A 22,171-nucleotide genomic window follows, 5' to 3' on the forward strand; every position below is an offset into this window, starting at 1 on the left:
AAGCTCAATAAATCTTTTAAGTTCATTGTTGGTCCGACTAAGAAGATCATGATTCCATATATTTGTTGGTATTCAAAACAATTAAATCCTTGTACCCTCTATAATTATATGCTTGTTGTTTATGGTGTTTTATGGTTGGAAATCCATCCTAAGATTATTTATGAACTTTCTGGATAGGTTAAAAACAATCAATCAATCTAAAACAGAAAAACCCAAATTTGAATTTTAAAAATAAAAAAATGCATTTGTTGTTCTTGGGCTAATTCTCCCGAATCACAACCCAAAAAGTTTCCCAACATGATTATAATCATATTGGGCAACATGATTGTAATCATGTTAGGCAACTATTTGTATCATTTTTTATCCATCCCAATCATGTTTGATCAAAATCAAAACTTTCAAAATAATTGAAAATTTTGAGTTCTTGATTTTGGTAAAACCGAATAGCCGTGTTCTTGTTTTAGTACCAATTAAGAATATGAGATATAAGAAAGTTGTTGGACAACTCATTTCTCCTCAAAACAGCTTTAAAATCAAAAATCAAAATTTTGATCACAAACTGTTTTGAACGATTTGAACATCATCCATGTCGATTGATACCTTGAGATGATGATTAACATGTTCTTGGGAACTTTGTGAAGCTACCCAAGCTACTAGATCATAGAATTCGAGCTTAAAACAAAGTTTTCAAAATTTGTCATTTTTTTTCTTGAGGACAAGGGCTTGTTAGTCTAGGACCGAGAAGTCCAACCGAAAAATCTTAGTCTAGGACAATAGAGTCCGACCGAAAAAATAGTTAGGACCGAGAGGTCCGGCCGATGTTCTTGAGCTAGGACCGAAATTTTCGACCGAGAGTTTGCACACCCGGACCAAGAGGTCTAACCTAGGACCGATAGGTCTAAACTAGGACCGAGGGATCTTGACCCCGACTAAGGATTCCACAACTCAGACCGAGGGTTTTTCGACCCCTATCCACAAAAACAAAGCATGTTTGGTTCCACTTTTTCAAGTTTGGGACTTCAAATCATTTTCTAAAAATCTTGAAAATTTAGAAAATGCCTTTAAAATATTTTTTGTGATATTTCCACAAAAATATTTTGATAAAGGCTCGTTTGGGATTAATGTTTAAACCATAATGCCTTCAAAATTACTAATGTTCTTTAGGTATTTTTTCTAAGTTAATGGTATCAGCGACATGTACCAGCATTTTAAATATTGTTGTTACAATATTTTAAATAACGCACAAATCTTATGCATGATTATGACCGGAAGAATCATCGGTAAAAATAAAACGTGATACAACTGATTTTTAAAAGTCAAATTTATAAGTAGAGACCATTTTACAAACATGTACGAAGGATTAAGCGCGAAAGCTTTTTCCCAAATATCTCCAAACTACGAACTAAAAGAAATTCTAGCTAATATGTTTGTACACTAAGCCAACTTTTATTGATTTTCAAAAAAATAAATTGACAACTCTGTTTCAAAAATAAATATTTTTTTTAATTAATAATGATTAATTAATTTAAATTAAAAAAATTCTAAATAATCAAATTATGATTTGATTACCGCAAATTCTCGGATCATTTAAAATTCAACACAAAAACTAATTATTTTTAATTAATTTCAAAAGTTTTCAGGGATCATTTAAAATTCTCTTAAATAATGTTTTTTATTTAAAAGACAAATTTTGGCACAAAAACTAAGGTTGAAATTTTTGAACATCGAGCTTTTCCGCAAAACCTTTGAAAACAAAAATGATTTTTCGGGGTTACAATGGTGTATTTACCTTATGATTTTATTTGCTTTATTTATTTTTAAAAATCATAAAAATAGAAAATAACTAAAAATACTAATTTTAACCAAACTGAAAAATACTTTCCTTGTATTAAAAACCTGTTTGGCTTCGATTTTGATATTTACTTAGCTTGCATAATCCATAATTCTTTTTTATTGTACTACAAAAAAAAACTGTCACATCACAACATATATGTGTAACATTTTTTTTACTGCAAATTTTCAAATTTTTAAGAAATGCAATCTTCATTTAATTAAAATATTTAAATATTGCAAATCTTCTAACTATATTTTCAACTAAAACGCATTTTTACAGAAAATAAAATATGTATAATATATATTACAAAATATTACACTAAAAATGGAAAAATGTAATGTTTTTCTAAATTTCTATAAATATATATGTGCAACTAATCTATTAATAAACAAGCCACATAATAATGTTGATAATATCACTAATATATATACATCAAGGTTTGCAAAATCTTTTGCAATAAAATATATTTCTATTAACTATTATAACAAATATTATATAAATAAGGTTGTGATTATTACAAATTAAATTATGAAGTTACTGGCTAATACTGATATCAAAATTTGTAATATATATTACATTAACACAAATAAATAATATATTCGCAATTGGTACGATAATTCTGTTATAATGTATTACTGCAAACTATATTACAATTTTATTTAATAGTTTTGTAAATATTTTTCAAAATATTCATAATATAATAGTATTAAGTTATACATTAATTTTTATATATAATCTCTTCGTAACTAATTCTGTAATGGTATAATATAATATTATTGGAAACTACATTGCATTAATATTTATTAGTTTTGAAAATATCGTTTGACATATTTATACTTGCATTACGTTTTGAATTAAATATTATATATAATATTTTCACACAGAGTTCTACAATTGTATGATATCATATTATTACAAACTACATGGCAATAATATTTAATAATTTTGAAAACATATACTAGTAGTCTATTAGCAATAGGTTTCGCATTAACAATTATAGATAATCTTTCAGCATTATAATGTGCATTAAACTATATGAATTTGTACATAAAACATAATTTTTAAAATATTAATAAAATTTAATGCAAAATTTGTTGCGAGACTTATTAAATACGGTGTCCTCAATTCTCGTTTCACAATCAATTCAGCCAACCAAATGTGTTTTTTCCACTCCCACACGCCACCATATCAATTTTTGAAGGATTGCGGTACACGGCAAAAGCAACCAAAAATATAATTGAACGAGACTCCCATATCTCTGTCACCTTCCTTGCAAGTTAATAGTTTGGATAATTATCGGCACGAGATTAAGTTGCTCATCAATATCTTAACATAGGAGAAAAAGGATCTCGTGATCTTTAAACGAGATAATCTCTACCAAATACAAGTATGCTCACATCATAGCCCTGAACACATTTTGAATCCAAGTTTTCATGATTCTTGGATGGGGTCAAGGTTTCTTTTGTTTTCAAACCTTATTTGAAATAAAAATAAAAATGGTTCATTCCCCGAAAATAACAACACGACGGTCGATTATTCACCTAGTAGCGAAGGTCACTTCGTAACACCCAAAGGAGAAAGATTATGTTGAAATCCTCCTTTAAGTGATGTCAAATTAAAGCCAAAGATTCCTTCAAAATGGTTGATGTTTCACTTAGTTGTGAATAACACTTTGTCAATTCCAGAAGAGATAAATTGCCAATCAGAACAGCTCTTCTCGTAAACCATCCCTAGTTAAACTATGATTTTTTAATTAGATGTGAAGGTCATTTTGTACAAAGACCTCTCTGAAGTCTTGTCTGTTGATAGGCACTATAGATCATTATTATGATTCTTAAAGCCCTATTTTGATAGGCGTCCATATAGGTTATTATTATAATTTATCCCCTCAGAATAATTGTTTTCACCTATCCCCTACAAGAATGAGCCCAATTTTGATAGGCGTCCATATAGGTTATTATTATAACTTATCCCCTCAGAGTAATTGTTACCACTTTTGCCAGCGTGATAGTTATCACAATCCCCAGCGTGATTGTTGTCACATCACCTAGAGAATTATCTTTCATCCTCAGCAGAGAACCCTCTTCATCCCCTACACTAAGTCCTATCTCATTATAGGCATTTGTGTGAGTCATTATGAAGACTAATCTCCTACAGCAAATTCCATTTTTTGATGGACATGGCGTGATTATTATCACTATCTCCGAGAGTTTTATTTCTATTACTTAGAATTTTATCAAATTTTCCCATGTGAGTATTCCTCCGGAGAATCCTACTTATTAAATGGGTAGTCTTACTAGCATAAGACTTTTTTCCATAGTAAGTTATTTTCACTCCCCATGTGAGCCCTATCTATTGATAGGTATTATCAACCATTTTAATGATAGGATTATTATAATAATTCATCCCCAGTTGGAGTCCTACTTACTCCCTAACAAGCATAAGACTATTGTGGTAGTCTATCCCTAGACAAGATTCAACAAGCAAATCTCATACAGTTGTCCATATCTATGATTCATTGTTATGATTCATCTTCAACATCCATTGGCATCTATGTTTTATCTTTCCACCTTATTATAAGTAAATGTATAAATTTTGAGATGTTCATTTCTCGAACCCACGTTTTCCAAAAATGAAGTTTGTTTTATTTAAATTCGGTTCGAGAGGGGCATTTTGTAAGCATGAAAATTGACCTATCCTAATTTAAAAATAATATTATTATTTATAATAATATTAAAATAATATTTTGAAATTTTTAATTCAAAATAACTCAAAATGAGATTAAAGATCAAATTAGAGTTAATTAATATGATAATTAGATCCTAATTAGGAAAATTAAATAAAATCCAAAAATAATTTGAGGTTAAAATATTGTACTTATTTTACCCAAATTAAACCTAAAAAATGGTTGAAATTATTTAATTAAGATTTTAAACATAAATTATGTATAATTTATGGCTTAGAACAATTAAATAAATACCCAAAAATAAAAATAATGGACATAATTTTTATTATATTTCCAAAAATATTTTTGTGAAATTTTTGGTGAAGAAAAACGCAAAATAGGGGATAAAATTTATTTTAAATAATTTTTTATAAAAATAAAAACTGATAATCGGGTGTAGCCAAAATAGAAAATTAAATTGCAGATCCTAGACCATCGGATTAGCGTTGAATTTTCATCCAGCGCCCAGGAATCAGCCATGCATTCCCGCTGAAATAGAACACGCGCGCGCCCGGTCCACACAGGATCGACTAATGGGTCGCTAACCCTGTTAGTTGATCGCCCAGACGCAAACGGAGCTCCAATGGAACGCCAAACGGCACGTTCAATAATCAAAATGATGTTTTTAAGGCGTCTTCTTCGCCGATGCATGGAGCTCACCGGAATCGCGACTAATCAACGATGATTCTTCCAACAGGGATAACTCCGTCATTTCTCCACCTTATCCCTTTATTTATCTTCCCTTGGAACTAGGCTACCACGACTGAGGATAAAATTAGGGATAAGATATCTGATGATTAAATTGGAATTTAATTGAATTTCTCAACCGACCTGAAGCTACTATAAATAGTCCTTAGGTGATTCTTTATCAATCCATCAAACAAACATCTCATATTACAATTGAAATCAAAGAATTCATATTCCGGCCAAAAATGGTTTTTTTAAGAACTATCTACGGTGATCAAACATTTGATCGGGGCTTCTAAAAAGCTTTCAATACATCCAAGGAGTGTTCTCCAACTTTTTGTAAGCATTCAAAGCCTTTAAATTTCGATTTGTGATTGAAAGTTAAATTTTTTCAAGTTTGATCGGTTTGATCTGTTCTAGTGTTTAATTTTGTAATTTCTTTGTTTAGAATCAATCCTTAAATGTTATATGAACTTTTAATTGAAAGAGATCCGATCAAATAAACCTCCAACTAAAAATAAAAATTAGAATTGAAATTCTGGATTTTTGAAAATTCATGTTCTTAAGATTTATTCTTGTTTTTTAATTCAAATAGCGGCTAAACATGTTCTTAAACATGTTAGGATGATTTAAAGATGACTATAACATCATCCCGCTCATGTTTGATCCAATTGTGTTTTTGAACATAATGAATTTTGATTTCATCTTTAAATTTTTTTACAATGATGTTATGATGTTCTTGTTTTAGTTGTGTTCAACTATATTTATCATTTAAAAGATAATGAAACAAAAATCAGAGCTTAAAAGGGCCCATTTCAAAATATCCCAAATTTTGACATAAAAATGGTTTTTAAAAATTGATCTTTGTAAAGATCGATTGATCGTGATTAGGGTTAATGTTTTTGTTCTACATAATCATATGAATCATCTACAACTTATAAATCATGATTTCATGATCTGTATCAAAAGTTATGGCTTCTGCAATTTTTTACCAAATCAATAACACTCGGTCCCCGACGATTGGGTCATGTAGGACTAGGACCGAGAAACAGAACCGATGATCTTTGGTCTAGACCGAGACCAAGGACTGATGTTCTTGAGTTAGAATCGAGACCAAAGATCGGTGTTCTTGAGTTAGGACCAAGTCGAGGACCGATGTTCTTGAGTTATGACCAATGATGAGGACTGATGTTCTTAAAGAAGGACCAAGCACTCCCTTTAGCCTATGACCAATTTTTATAACCTAGGACCGAGCCTCCTCTTAACCTAGGACAGAAAATCTCTTAGCCTAGGACCGAGCCTCCTCTTAACCTAGGACCTAGAACCTCTTAGCCTAGGACCGAGCCTCCTCTTAAACTAGGACCGAGAACCTTTTAGCCTAGGACTGAGTACCTCTAAACCTTAGGATCGAGTTCCTCTAACCCTAGGATCGAAGTATCAAACCGATAAACTAGACCAGTATCGAGCCTCCTAGACATAAGACCGAGTTATCTGAGTTTGGGATCGAGCTTTCCAAACCTAGGACCAACTCTCCGGTCCCTCAACCAAGCGACCCAAGCCCTAATCTAGACCACCCCGGTCTAGACCAAGCCCGTTTGAGCCTAGATCCCCAAAACTGGACCCAAACCCTAGGACTCTACTCCTAATGCCTACTTGGTTACACTTTTCAAAATCCAAAATTACTTTTATAATTTTGGAACTTGAATCCATTTTCAAATAATCCCAAAATGTCAAAAAAATAATTTTTAAATATTTTCGGGATATTTCCTAAACAAATATTTTGGCAAGGCCCTATTTGAAATTTATTTTTAAATTCTAACACTTTTTTGATATTTTTCAGGATTTTTACTCAATATTAATATCAACGCAATCGTAGGTACCCTTTTAAATAATTTTGTACAATTATTTACGTAATCTAAACATACCCTTGTTTAGAAGCCCAGATTACTAATTTTAAAAAATAAATGTTATAAATAATCCTTGAAATAACCAAAATTTGTTTATTTTAAAATTTAAAATTGTCCTTAGACGTGAGCAGAGGACATAGTGCGAAAGTCCTTTTCCGAGTGTAACCAAAATATGAACCCCTTAAAGAAACTCTGGTACAAAATAGCACGTATATTTTGTTGATATTCCTAAAATTATTTGGCGACTCTGATTTTAAGTAAATAATCTTTTAAATTAGTTATGTTTAATTAATTTAAAATCGGGCTCTAGTAAAATTATTATTTGACCCCCAAATTATTAAAATTTGAATAAAAATTAATTATTTTTACATAAATAATTTTTAAAACTTCACGTATTTTCAAAAAATCTTTTAAAAAATAAATGTTTTATTTTAAAAGACATTAGACGCGCAAACCAATGTTGAAATGCATCGAATCTCGAGCCACCCACGAAATTTCCCGTATTGCCACGTGTCCATGACACGTGCTAAGCACGTGTGGAGCGATTCTTGGGGGTTACAGTGACTTTTCAAATACTTCATCGGTGCAAATATATCATAAATACATTATTTAAGTTGGTCTTATCCACACTTCACTCTAAACATGGTCATAAATATACTACACTCTAACTTTAAATTTTTTATATTTCTCTACACAAATCTTTAACTTCAACTTTTATTTCAGTAACAAAATATTACTTCTCTCTCATCATTTTTCATATTTAATCTCTATTTTCTTTTTTAATTTTCAATTTATTTTTTCACTCTTGTTTATTTTCTTCAGAATCTAAAAAAATAATAAGTATGTATGTAAGTAATATTTTTATTTTTATTTTTAACATTTCGATATTACTAATTTTAAAATTATTTATTAAAGTTGTGTTTTTTTTTTCAATTTTTATAATCTTATAAGTTTTTTAGTCGGATGGGTACCTATCGGGGATCAGGTACCCAATGAATCGGGAATCGGAATAGAAGTAAAGATATTCGTCGAGTTTGGGGTCGGGTAGTGAAATGAAAATCGTGTTCAGGAATGAGTACTTCACTACCTGTCGGGTAGGTACCGTTATCATCCCTACATTCACCTAAATAGAGAATAGAGATAGATGCAAAATAGAATATATTTAATTAAGATATAATCAAAACATTGCATTATATAATTGCATAAAATGAAAATTTCATTATTCATTAACATATCAAAAGCATGCATGCAACTTCAATATTATATATCATATGTATGAGCTGGTAGCTATATAGGTTAGATAACTAATTGAGTACAATAACAGTAGTAAACGAGGGGGGCCACGATGACCCACATACATCTTTTATTCTCAAAATAATAGGAAAATTAGATACCTTTGCGTCGACGTAGGTTGTGAACTCAAACTCGTGTCGGCGATGTTCCTAAATCGATCGGCTTAAGTGACCCTGAAATAACAAATTCATTAAGTTACAAATCGTGTATGTATATATAAATAGAGAGTATAGGGAGATGGACAGCTGACTTGGTGCAGTCTGTGGAGGGGGCGATCTTGTATGGTATAGAAACACCGCATTTGGCAGGGATTCCAGGGGCATTTGGGTAAGAGGTGGAGCCGGTGAGTTTTTTAAGACAATTGCATGCTCCCTGACGGTCGGCGGTAGTGACGGCGTTTCTATAAAGGCCTTTAACTCCGCCGCAACAAAGAGGCGGGATTACCCCGCCACTCCTTGCGTAGACAAGGCAGGGAGATATGGCACTTGCCACTTTACCACATGTTATGGCTGCTTGTGCATGAGGTGCACTCACTACCATGCACATCACAATTAGACAAACAATTCCTGATGAAATACCCATGATTCAAATATACTCGAAATTCTCTCTTGTTTATGATTTCTTTGATTGATTAATTTGATGATGAGTAATTCTTATATCATGTCCTTGCTACCATTCCCTTTATATAGTGAAAATATGGAGCTTTTTGTCACGGCCCACTTAAGTTGGATGGAAAAATCAAGCCCACAAAAGAGAAATATCTAGAAAGTTCTCTAGAACATTCTAGAAGTGCCCAGGTCCTTCCTTCCAAGGATTTCTCTAGAATTCTCTAGGAAGTCCTTAATGTAAATAAGTAGGAAGATGTCTCTAGAATTCTCTAGGACTTGTAAAATATAATTAAATATTAGAAGTCTCTAGAAAGACCTAGGATAAAGGAGTATCTAGAATGATCTCCTCCCATGTATATAAACAAGCCTTGGTCATTAAGCCAAGCACCAAGTAATTGAATACAAATCATTCTCCAAGCTCTCACTCTCACTCTAAAAGTTTCCTTCTTGCACTTTCAAACAGGTTGACTAGTTAGCATTGTGGCAATACTAATCTAGGACCGCACGGGACCGAGGAAAATCAAGCATTCGAAAGTTAGCCCGTGACAAGTGGTATCAGAGCAAGCGTTTTGTACTTCCGCACTCACGCTGCAAGAAATGGATTCAGGATCGAACGTCACAAAGGTTCCGACCGGCGAACAAAAGGACAAGGCGCCCAAGAGGGGAAGGTCCGTTGAGAGGAATGCTGCCATGGAAGCGCGGGTGACCCGGCTTGAGGAAAGCATGAGCGAGCATCAAGAAGCTCTCGAGGAGTTCAGCACGGTGGCCGACAAGGTGGCGGAGTTGGACGAGGCAAGTGAAAAATTGGAGAATGAAGTCATGGGCATCATCAACAACTCAAATCGTAGCATTCGGGACGAAGTGCTTGGAATGGTTCGAGGTGATGTCAATGCTATTCAGAACGAGATCCTCACAACAGTCCGAGGTGAACTACAAACAGTTCGAGGAGAACTACAAACAGTCCGGGGTGAACTCCAAACGATGATCAACGCCTTTCGGAGGGAGATGATGGGAAGGCAAGAGGCGGTCGAAGCCCGGATTGGCTTAAATGGAGGGGAAATTCGAGGTGCGGCACCTCATCGTGTGGATGTTCCCAAACCGACCCCATTTAAGGGTTCGAGGAGTGCAAGGGAAGTTGAAGACTTCCTTTGGAATTTGGAAAGGTACTTTCGGGCATCCAACATACTCGATGATCGAACTAAGTTGGATACAGCACCTTTCTTCCTAGTAGACATGGCGCTTCTATGGTGGAGGAGGCGTGAGACGGACATCGAACGTGGCACATTACGAATGGAGACTTGGGAAGATTTCAAGGCCGAGTTCAAACGCCAATTTTTCCCAGAAAATGCGGATTTTGAAGCTCGGAAACGACTAAGCCAACTCGTGCACAACAAGTCCATCAAGGAGTACGTGAAGGAGTTCCAAGAATTGATGCTCGAGTTGCCAAGTCTCACCGAACAGGAAGCCTTGTTCACATTCGTTAACGGCCTGAAGACATGAGCACAACTAGAGCTCCAGAGGGCCAAAGTGCAGAATGTTTCCGAAGCCATTGCGGTCGCGGAAAGACTGATCGAGCTGAAAGTGTCCACGGATAGGCCGAAGTCTAGCAAGGAGAACAAGGAAAAAGGTGGGGGAGACCGCCCATCCAAGAAGTGGCATCCAAACAGCAACTCGGGGAAGCAAACCGAAGAATCGGGTAAGCGAGCTTGTCATATTTGCGGTGCTACTAACCATTTGAAATTTATGTGCCCGTTCAAAGGAAAGAAGGTTGCGGCTGTGCAAGGGACCGAGCCAGCCGAGGAAGAAGAAGAAGAGACTCAAATGGGATCCCTAAAACTGCTTAATGCAGTCAAGGCTAGTGTGGTAGAACCGGTCAAGGGAACAAAGAGGGGCTCGATGTTCGTGGAGGCCTTGATCGGAGGAAAGCGCGTCAAAGCACTAGTCGACACGGGTGCCACCCACAACTTCATGCGTGAAGGTGTGGCCAAAACGTTGGGTCTCAGCATCAACCCAACAAAGGGGACCATCAAGTCCGTCAACACAACAGCCAAGCCGGTGGCCGGGGAGGCGAAGAGCGTACCAACTCAGATCGGAGACTGGAAAGGAGTGGTCTCTTTCTCCGTAGTCCCTATGGATGATTACGACATAGTGTTGGGGCTGCGATGGTTCGACCAGGTACGTGCTTGTATCATTCCCTACTCTGATTCTCTAATTATCTTGGACCACGAGAAGACTAGTGCAATACCAGCAAAGAGAGAATCAGAAGGGAAGGGCATGCTCTCGGCGATGCAATTCAGCCGAGGTCTGAAACGTTGTGAAGAAACGTTTGCGGCTTTTCCCATGGTGGATGATGAGGATGAGCCCAAAGGAAAAGGGGAGATACCTAAGGAGGTCCAAGCGGTGCTGGAGGAGTTCAAAGATGTGATGCCCAATGAACTCCCAAAGAGATTACCACCAGAACGGGACGTGGACCATAAGATCGAGTTGGTGACCGATGCTATGCCGCCATCTCGCACGCCCTATAGGATGGCACCGCCCGAGTTGAAGGAGCTGCAAAGGCAGTTGAAGGAGTTGCTCGATGCCGGCATGATCCAGCCATCCAAATCGCCCTACGGTGCCCCGGTGCTGTTCCAGAAGAAACATGATGGGTCACTGAGGATGTGCGTGGACTATAGAGCACTCAATAAACTCACCGTTCGGAACAAGTACCCGATTCCTCTCATTGGTGAGTTGTTCGACCAACTTGGAGAAGCCAAGTGGTTCTCGAAGATAGACTTACGATCCGGTTATTGGCAAGTGAGAATTGCCAAGGGAGATGAGCCCAAAACCGCCATGGTAACCAGGTATGGATCGTATGAATTCCTTGTTATGCCTTTTGGCCTTACGAATGCACCGGCCACGTTTTGCACTCTAATGAACAAGGTCTTCCACCCTTACTTAGATAAGTTTGTGGTAGTCTATCTCGACGATATTGTGGTATACTCACCCACGTTGCATGAGCACGTGGAACATTTGAGATTGGTTTTCCAGGCCTTGCGCGAAAATGAGTTATACGCAAAGCTGGAAAAGTGCTCCTTCGCCCAAGATGAGGTGATGTTCCTGGGTCATCGAGTGAAGTCCAGGTGCATCATGATGGATGAGGCCAAGGTCAAGTCCATTCGAGAATGGGAGCCGCCCAAAACTGTACCCCAACTCCGGTCGTTCCTTGGCCTGGCCAACTACTACCGAAAGTTTATAAAAGGGTACTCCAAGATTGCTGCACCCCTGACCGACCTTTTGAAGAAGGACCGAGCATGGAGCTGGGACGAGCGGTGCGTGGAGGCCTTCGAGGGGCTCAAGGCCGAAGTTACAAAACAACCTGTGCTAGCACTGCCCGACCACACTAAGGAATACGAAGTCCAGACCGATGCATCAGACTTCGCCATTGGAGGTGTATTGATGCAAGAGGGGCACCCTATTGCATTCGAGAGCCGGAAGCTGAATGACACAGAGCGTCGATACACTGTCCATGAGAAAGAAATGACCGCGGTCGTGCATTGCCTACGCACATGGAGGCACTACTTGCTCGGGAGCAAGTTCAAGGTCAGGACGGACAACATTGCCACTAGCTACTTCCAGACGCAGAAGAAGCTCACACCAAAGCAGGCTAGGTGGCAAGAATTTCTAGCGGAGTTTGACTACACATTGGAGTACAGGCCTGGGGTCACCAATCGTGTAGCCGATGCACTAAGCCGTAAGGCGGAGCTGGCCGCCATAAGCCAACCCGAGACCAACCTGAGGGAACGCATACGGGAAGGCCTAGAAAAAGATCCCCATGCGAAGGACATGATGGAATTTGCTCGAAGTGGCAAGACCCGAAGGTTTTGGGTCGAAGACGGGTTGCTCCTTACAAAAGGGAAACGAGTGTTCGTGCCCAAATGGGGAAGCTTGCGACGTGATGTTTTGAAGGAGTGTCACGATTCAAGATGGGCTGGACACCCCGGAATGCATCGCACTATGGCGCTAATGGAGGATTCATACTATTGGCCCCGGATGCGGGAAGACATGGAGGCATATGTGCGAACATGTCTTGTGTGCCAACAAGACAAGGTGGAGCAGCAACAACCGGGCGGGTTACTCCAACCACTACCAGTGCCGGAATATCCATTCGAAAGCGTTTCAATGGATTATATCACAACATTGCCAAAGTCGGAGGGGTTCGGTTCCATCATAGTGGTGGTAGATCGATTCTCAAAGTATGGCACATTCATTCCGGCACCACCCGATGTCACAGCCGTCGAGACGGCCAAGCTGTTCCTAAAGAACGTGGTGAAATATTAGGGAGTCCCAAAGACGATCGTGAGCGACCGGGACCCCCGCTTCACGGGGAAGTTTTGGTCCGAGCTGTTCAAGTTATTGGGGACCAATCTAGCATTCTCGACCAGCTTCCACCCCCAAACTGATGGGCAGACCGAGAGAGTCAATGCCTTGCTGGAGTTGTACTTGAGGCACTACGTGAGCGCCAACCAAAGAGACTGGGCAAAACTCTTGGACACGGCGCAATTCTCATACAACTTACAGAAAAGTGAATCGACCGGAAGAAGTCCGTTCGAACTCGTGATGGGGAGACAGCCATCCACTCCACATAATTTGGCCACCAGATACGTGGGTCAAAGTCCGGCTGCCTTCACATTCGCTAAGTCCTTTGAGGAGGAAGCGGACCTTGCTCGGGCATCTTTAGATAAAGCAACAAAGAAGATGAAGAAATGGGCGGATCTAAAGAGGCGGGCAGTCGAGTTCAAGGAGGGAGACCGAGTAATGGTGAAATTACTCCCGCAACAATTTAAGTCCCTCCGGTCCGTGCACAAGGGGCTAGTGCGAAGATACGAGGGGCCGTTCAAAATTGTGCGGCGTGTAGGCAATGTCTCCTATCAGCTGGATTTGCCACCCAAACTAAAAATCCATCCGGTATTCCATGTGAGCAAACTCAAGCCGTTCCACGAAGACGAAGAGGATGCCGGACGGGGAGAATCAAATCGGGCAGCAACAGCCGTCACCATCTCCTTCGATAAAGACATTGAAGAAATTATATCCCATAGGGAGGTTAGAAGGAGGGGCGTTCCACCTTACACCGAGTACTTCGTACGATGGAAAGGCCTACCAGATGCCGAGAGTAGCTGGGAAAGTGAAGATCACTTATGGCAATTCAAGCAGAAGATCGAAGAGTACCGGTCCAAGGTCGAGACGAGGACGTCCACGACTTAGGTGGGGGAGCATGTCACGGCCCACTTAAGTTGGATGGAAAAATCAAGCCCACAAAAGAGAAATATCTAGAAAGTTCTCTAGAACATTCTAGAAGTGCCCAGGTCCTTCCTTCCAAGGATTTCTCTAGAATTCTCTAGGAAGTCCTTAATGTAAATAAGTAGGAAGATGTCTCTAGAATTCTCTAGGACTTGTAAAATATAATTAAATATTAGAAGTCTCTAGAAAGACCTAGGATAAAGGAGTATCTAGAATGATCTCCTCCCATGTATATAAACAAGCCTTGGTCATTAAGCCAAGCACCAAGTAATTGAATACAAATCATTCTCCAAGCTCTCACTCTCACTCTAAAAGTTTCCTTCTTGCACTTTCAAACAAGTTGACTAGTTAGCATTGTGGCAATACTAATCTAGGACCGCACGGGACCGAGGAAAATCAAGCATTCGAAAGTTAGCCCGTGACATTTTGGTGATCATTCATTATCTTATTAACTGCACATTTATTAATATGTAAAATTTAATACATATATATTTATGGAATTGGATGGGCAAAGAAAATATGACAAATTTTAAATGAAAAGAAAACAAGTTCAATTTGACAATTAAACTTCATTAAATTTGTAAAAGTAACTAAAAACACCAAAAGTCAAAGAAAATATGACCAATTTTAAATGAAAAGAAAGCAAGTTCAAATTGACAATTAAACTTCAGTGAATTTGAAAAACTAATTCAAAACACTCAAAGTCAAAGAAGTTGTTGAATGAGAGAAAAATGATTATCTAAAATAATTTTACAAGTTTAATGAACAAATTAATTAGTTTACAAGTGAATCTAAATTATATTTAATTCAAGTGATAAATATGTTACGTAAAAATTCATATATTACGTTTAACTCTCACTAAAATAAAATAAAAATTATTTGATTGAAAGGGTTTGTGTTAACAAATTTTGAAAATAAATAACTATATAATTAAAATTATTTTTATGAAGAATGTAGTGTATTATTCATTTAATGGGGAGCCTCCCCATACTCCATTGATTATCAGCTAACATTTATTATAGCACTTGTCACTTCTTTTTTTAACCTAATGTCATTACCCCCAACAAAATAAGGTTGAATTATTATTTAAATTTAAAACGATTAATTAAAAAAGTATTCTATTAAAATCTCTTAAGAATTATACACATTACTAAAAAAAAGAGTTTGAGCATTTATTTAAAAAGTTTGTTAGTTTTTAGTATTTCTAATCCTCACGAATTAATTAAGTACAAAGTTTGCAAACGTACTCAATCAATTAACTAGACATGCGAAATTTATCATTTGATGAGCTCAAACCCAGAACGACATAGAGGATAAGGATATCCAACTATTTTTATCACTAAAATATAAAACGTGAATTTATTTAATATTGCCTTTATTTTAAAGAAAACATGAATTTATTTTACTTAAAATAAAGTTGTATCAAGTACAGTTCTAATGTTGCTAACTATAATAAACATTATTTTGATTATAATTTATGTTCCAAATAAACTAACAAAATTATCAATTTTTTTATAATAGTCTCTTAGTTAAGAAATTTTCCATTATAACTAAATAGTTTATAGTCTCTTACAGAGATTAGTTTTTTTTTTTTGGAAAACAGCTTAGTGCAATTTCATTAAAAAAACTCAAAAGAGGAGAAAAAAATACAAAAGTTTAAGATCAGATCTAGACAATTTCTAGATTTGACAATGAAACAATAATTGAATTACAGACAATAACAATAATCAATTAGAGCCTACAGCGTTTTTACTTTTATTCTACTTGTGACCTTCTCAAACGAAATATTTCATATCTGGCAGAGTTTTTTATTCTCTTCATTCCTTTCGATTCCTCTCCAGGATTGAATGAGTGCATTTCCATCTGAAGTTATATCTCTCCAAATATCTTTAGCGGTTCTACTTCTTTCACTGTGAGTTCTTGAATTTATTTCTTTCCAGATATTGTAAATTACTACTCTAAAATAGCATTTCAACATACTTACATAGAAGGATCTTCCTTTTTCTTTATTCTTCATCCACTCTTGGATTTCTTCCCATATTCCTAGAAAGTTGATGATGTTCATGTTTGCAGCATACATCCTCTAGATTTGTATTACAAAAGAGCATTCCCTAAATAAATAGTTTATGCTTTCCTCAACTCCCGAACATAGAACACAGTTGATATTAGGAATGTTTATGTATTTTCGAATTCTGTCATTTATTGTCAACCTTTTCCTATATACCAGCCAGAAAATAAATTGGTGATGAGGAATAATCTTTGGAGACCATACCACATTATGTCAATCTACCTCATGTCCTCTTGTTCTAACCATTTCCCATGCCTTTTCTGTAATAAACTTCTCATTGCTTTCTATTTTCCAGCACATTTCATCATTACTTTCATTGAGTTGCTTTTGCCTCATTAGGTTTAGGATTCTATCACCTTCTGGAATACGCCTCAAAAGTTAATCACATTTACCTTCATAGACGTCTCTAAATGAGTACTTGATGTATTCTCTTCTAATTCTATTTCCTTGCATTTCTTCTTTGAATATAATGGGAATATTATCCAGCCAAGGATCATGTCAGAATAGTACCCATCTTCTATTTCCAATTGTCGTTTTCACCATTTGAAAGTCATCTTTTCTTCTTTTTAGGATTTTCTTCAATGACCATGCCATTCTTTCATTGATGCTTCGTCTCCAGATAATCTACTCTTCTTTCATAAATCTTGTATGCACCCATTTGACCCATATGGAGTCCGCTTTTTGCTCCAACTCCCATAAGCTCTTGATGGTGAGGGCTTTGTTCCATTCAACACAACTTTTTATTCCTAGTTCGCCTTCTTCTATGGGAGTGCAAACATCCTCCCATTTGACTTTTTTTCTTCTTCTGCCTTGTGTTCCCCAGATGTAGTCTCTCATGATTCTATCGATTTCAGCCATTACTTTCTTTGGGATGACTATCTGTTGTGCCCAGTAGCCAATAATTCCAAAGATGACTCTTTTAACGAGCTCGATTCTACCTTCATAAGACAGTTTTTTCGTAGCCCAACCCAAGACAGAATTTCTAACTTTTTCTACGAGTTGTCTGAAGTGATTGTATCGGAGTTGTTTTGATGACAGGGGTACTCCAAGGTATTTCACTGGTAGTTTACCTTCCTTGATTCCCATAATATTGAATATGTTTTCTTTCCTTTCTTCATTAACCCCTCCATAAAAATCCTGACTTTTGTCCTCATTGATGTATAGACCTGTAATGCTTGAAAAGATTGTTAGAGCTTATTTGATTATACTAACAGATTCAACATCCGCATAAGCCACATAAAATAGATCATATGCAAAACATATATGAGTTATTGCTTCTTCTTTGCAGTACGGGTGAAATTTAAAATGATGACTTCTCAAAAGCATTTTTAAAATGCAGTCAAGAATTTCCATTATCAAGACGAATAAGTAAAGAGATATAGGGTCTCCTTCCCTTACTCCCCTTTCACCCTTGAAAAAGCCTCCATGAATACCATTCACGCTCACAACAAAGTGAGGAGTGGAAACACATTGCATAATCCAATCAATGAAAATAATTGGAAACCCTGCAGCAAGAAGAAATTTGTGGATTGATCCCCATTTGATCGAGTCAAAAGCTTTTTTAATGTCAAATTTGAAAGCCACACGTGGCGATATGTTTTTCTTTCCATATTCATTCAATAAGCTCTGCATGAGTAGGATGTTATGGGAAATAGAGCATTTAGAAATAAATGTTGATTGCCCTAATCCTACAAGCTTATCAATAATTGTTTTCAAACGTTGCAAAATAATTTTTAAAATAATTTTGTAAATAACATTGCAGCATGAAATAGGACGAAAGTCCTGAATTTTTTCCGGAATTGAATTCTTAGTAATCAAATTCAACACTGTGACGTTCCATTGATTCAACATTTTCCTGTTTTGGAAGAATTCTAAAACCCCTTCGCTTACATCTTTACCTACTATTTCCCAGTTTTCTTTGAAGAAGTTCGCGTTGAAACCATCTGACCCTGGGCATTTATCTCCTTTCATCGAAAATACAGTTTTTTTGACTTCTTCCATACTAACTCTTGTAATCAATTGGTTACCACTTTCTTCACTGATTTTTCTTTGCACAATCTGTTGAAGCAATATTTGGTTGTCCTCTATTATTGTGCTCGTTTCTATTCCAATCAGCTCTTTGTAGAAACTTATTGTTTTCTCATGAACTGCCTTTTGTCCCTATAAAACATCTCCATTTGAGTTTGTGAACCTTAGGACTTGATTTCTGAAATTCCTTGATGAACATTTTTTATAGAAGAAAGAAGTATTATTGTCTCCTAATGAAAGCTAATTTTCTCCAGATTTTTGCTTAGCAAAACTTTCCTCTTTAGAACAGAGGTCTCTAAATCGCATAAGAGCCTCTTTTTCCTCTTCTCTGTTATAAGGTAGATTTGGGGCTCTTAGTGCCTTGCTTTGTATTTCCTCCAGTTTTGTTCTGATTTCTCTACTCTTTTAGAAATCCCACTATATTTTTTCTGGTCTAACTTATTTAGCTTCCCTTTCAGTAATCTTAGTTTCTCACAAACTCTGAACATCTTTGTTCCATTAATTCTGATGTTCCAAGTTTCATTAAGGATTTCATTAAATTCTTCATCTTTCATCCAGAAGTTGAAGAACTTAAAGGGTCTTTTCTATTTTTTCTCCTTCTCCCAAAAGAATTTCAAAGGGCAGTGATCAGAGATACCTAGTTGCAAAACCTGGATTTGGCTTCTTGGATAAAACTCCACCCATTTTTCATTCACCAGGCCTCTATTAATTCTGCTCTTTCTAATGTTGTCCACCCCTCTTGTAGTTGACCATGAAAATAGATTACCTAAGGAAGACGGTTCAATGCAACTTATGTCTCGAATGCATTCATTGAAATCATGCATGTCTTGTGTTATGTCTGTCTCAAGCTCTCTTTCATTTCTGAATCTTGTAGCGTTAAAATCTCCCATAATAACCCATGGTTCGTCGTTCGTAATGTTTCTTCTCAAATCATTCTAAAGTGTCTTCCTCTTTGTCCCAGAATTGCTTGCATAGACTACCGCAAATAATATTTTTATCCTTGTCACCAGATTGATAACCTCTGTCAAAATAACTTGCTTGCTTTCAAAAAATTTCTTGATTTCAACCCTTCTTTTATCCCATCCTACCTAGATTCTACTTTTAACCCCATCAGAGTTATGAATAAATTCTCATTCTTCTTTGAAACAACCCTAGGCAACATTCTCTATTTGACTTTGTCTGACTTTTGTTTCAATAATTCCAAATACTGTGATTTCATTCCTTTCTGTTATTCTTCTAACCTCTCTTCTTTTTATAAGGTCATTTAACCCTCTAATATTCCATGTCATTAAATTTATTAATGAAAAGAAGATGTTCCAGCTTTACTTCCCTTTCCTTTACTTTTTCTTCCATTCTGTTTTTCCCATATAGCAGGGCTATAAGGAATTGTATTTTCCTTAATTTGCTTACCTTGCTGTTTTGGGATTTTTGTGTTTCTCTAGTCAACTTTCTTTTGAATTGGAGATTGTACAGTTTCAACCGATTCAACTGTCTCTTCTTTATCTTTCCCATTTCCTTTACCCACTTCCCCTTTCTTGCTTTCTCCCACGCTTTCTCTTTCCACAACCTCTTCGGTATTGATTCTTGCTTCTAATTCAAGTTTCTTTGTTACCTCTTCATTCTCAGCCTTTGATTCTGAATCTCTTACCACTCTATCTTCCTTCCCATGTTCTTCAAAATCATGTTCTGAATTTCCTTCCTTATCTTGATCCTTCTATTTACTCAATACTGATTCTTTAGTAACCTCTTTCTGCCTTTCATTCTCAACCTTTTCCTTTTCCAACCTTTCTTGTTCTTCTTTCTGTTTCTTTTCTTTCTCTGTCTTTGTCTCTTTCTCGATCTTCTTTTTCCTTTCTTCTTCAATTATTTTCTGGCACTTGTAATAGACATGTTCGAATGTATTACAGTCAAAGCATCTATTCGGCCTCCACTCATATGAGATTCTCATAATTGTGGGTTCACCTTTTATGTCTGTTACCTTCATCTAGTATGGAAGATTTGATCTCGGGTGTATTTCAATGCACATCCTAGCATAAGTCATATGCTCACATTTTTCTGTAGTTGGGTCCATGTAAAGTGGACTCCCCAATAGGCTCGCAAAGTGACTTAATGCTTCAGAGTTATACATGTGGGGAGGGATATTGCGCAATTGGAACCAAATTTGCACAGTTTCTTTGGGCTTGCTGAAGAGGTTCATACCTTCTGTCCATTTTTCGAGTTTCATGTAGTTTTTTCCAACAAATGTGTGTCCGTTGATCAGAATACTTTCGAGATCTGATCCTTATTTTAATTTGAGAAAGTACAAGTCATGAATGTTTGATGTTACCTTTTCTAAACCATTTCCCCCCAATTGTTCCATTAGGGTTTTTTTGGTTACTATAAATGGCACCTTGTTTCTTCCGATGAAGTTGCCCACTATGACATTCTTCCATGACTTTACGCAGTTTTCCTCAACTTTTTGGGGTAGTTTGAATTCAAACGGGAAACCAATAATTTCAACTTTTGCCTTAAATGTTCCAAGGAAAATCTTTCCCCTCTCTTGAACTGGATTGTCAGCTTTTGTTTCCCCTTTGTTCTTCTGTCGTGCATTCTGTTTCTGTTGTTCATTCTGCTCGTTACTCTGGTTTTGCCCTGTTTTCTAATCCTTCTCTTGAGTTTTGCTTTGTTCTTCAGCTTTCTTCCAGACCTGGTCTACATTCTAATTAGAATTGTTCTTGATGAAGTAGACTCTGGTTTTGGGGCATTTAGAGAGCTCTCTCAAAGTTTCAACAGACCAGCTCACAATAGTATCGTACTCCTCTTTTTTTAGGAGATTCCAGTCTTGTAGGTAATGTAGGTTGAGCTGCTCTGTGTACTGTTGGCTTTTCTCTTTTCTTAAAACGATTTGGCATTTCTTTCCTAATATCAATAATTTTGTTATCTGATTTCTAAGCCCTTTCAGATTGCCCCTTTCATTAAAACCAACCCTCCATTTCCTCGGGTCTGTTTCTTTACTCAATGCTTTTGCTGCCATTCTTTGCGTTTTTCCTATTTCACCCAAATTTTCTGCATTAATTCTTTTTCTTTCCAATTCTTTCTAGATTACTTTCTTTACTTCTTCGTATGAGTCAGGTATCTCAATAGTCTCAAGTTGAATTCACAAAGATTAGTTAGATAGTCAATTATCTATATATATAATGATACTTAATTTTTAAAGTGTCCGGATTGCCGGGTCGAGAGTTGTGGTTAATTTGAATATATATGTGAGCGTATATGGATACTTGGGTCGGATTGTGGGTTGACCCGCCCATAAACTTAAAATGGTTAAAAATAAAATAAAAAATGCTATAGGTATGGTTAAAACTTGCAACCTAACAAAAACAAGTAAAACTCTTTAACCAACTAGGCTAATAACAATTTATATTTTAAATTCAACACCAAATTTGATGAACGCGGGACATTTTAATAATATAAGTTCAACTTTTTAACTAACTAATCTATATATATATAATGATGCTTAATTTTTAAAGTGTCCGGATGGCCGGGTCGAGAGTTGTGATTAATTTGGTATATGTAAGAGTAAATGGATAGTTGGGTTGAATTGTCGGCAATGCCGTTCCTGAGATTTTTTAGGCCTTAGGCGAAAGCACGAAATTGGGGCCCTACGCATAAACTTCACTTGTGTTTCACCGTTGATCTTCAATAACCTTCCAATATCTACAAAGATGCAACATAAATTTTTAACGAAAGTGACTTCTTCTT

At 36.5% G+C, this 22,171-nt stretch overlaps 1 long non-coding RNA gene across 1 annotated transcript; it reads right to left on the reverse strand.

The window, feature by feature from the left end:
- Positions 1–8,356: 8,356 nt before the first annotated feature.
- Positions 8,357–8,892, reverse strand: LOC124912931. The gene is made up of 2 exons (XR_007096711.1): positions 8,697–8,892; positions 8,357–8,619 (listed from the first exon to the last, which is right to left on the reverse strand). It is a non-coding gene; the product is annotated as an uncharacterized LOC124912931 (long non-coding RNA).
- Positions 8,893–22,171: the final 13,279 nt, after the last annotated feature.

Source organism: Impatiens glandulifera, chromosome 1 (genome assembly GCF_907164915.1).
Source record: "Impatiens glandulifera chromosome 1, dImpGla2.1, whole genome shotgun sequence".
Lineage (NCBI taxonomy): Eukaryota > Viridiplantae > Streptophyta > Magnoliopsida > Ericales > Balsaminaceae > Impatiens > Impatiens glandulifera.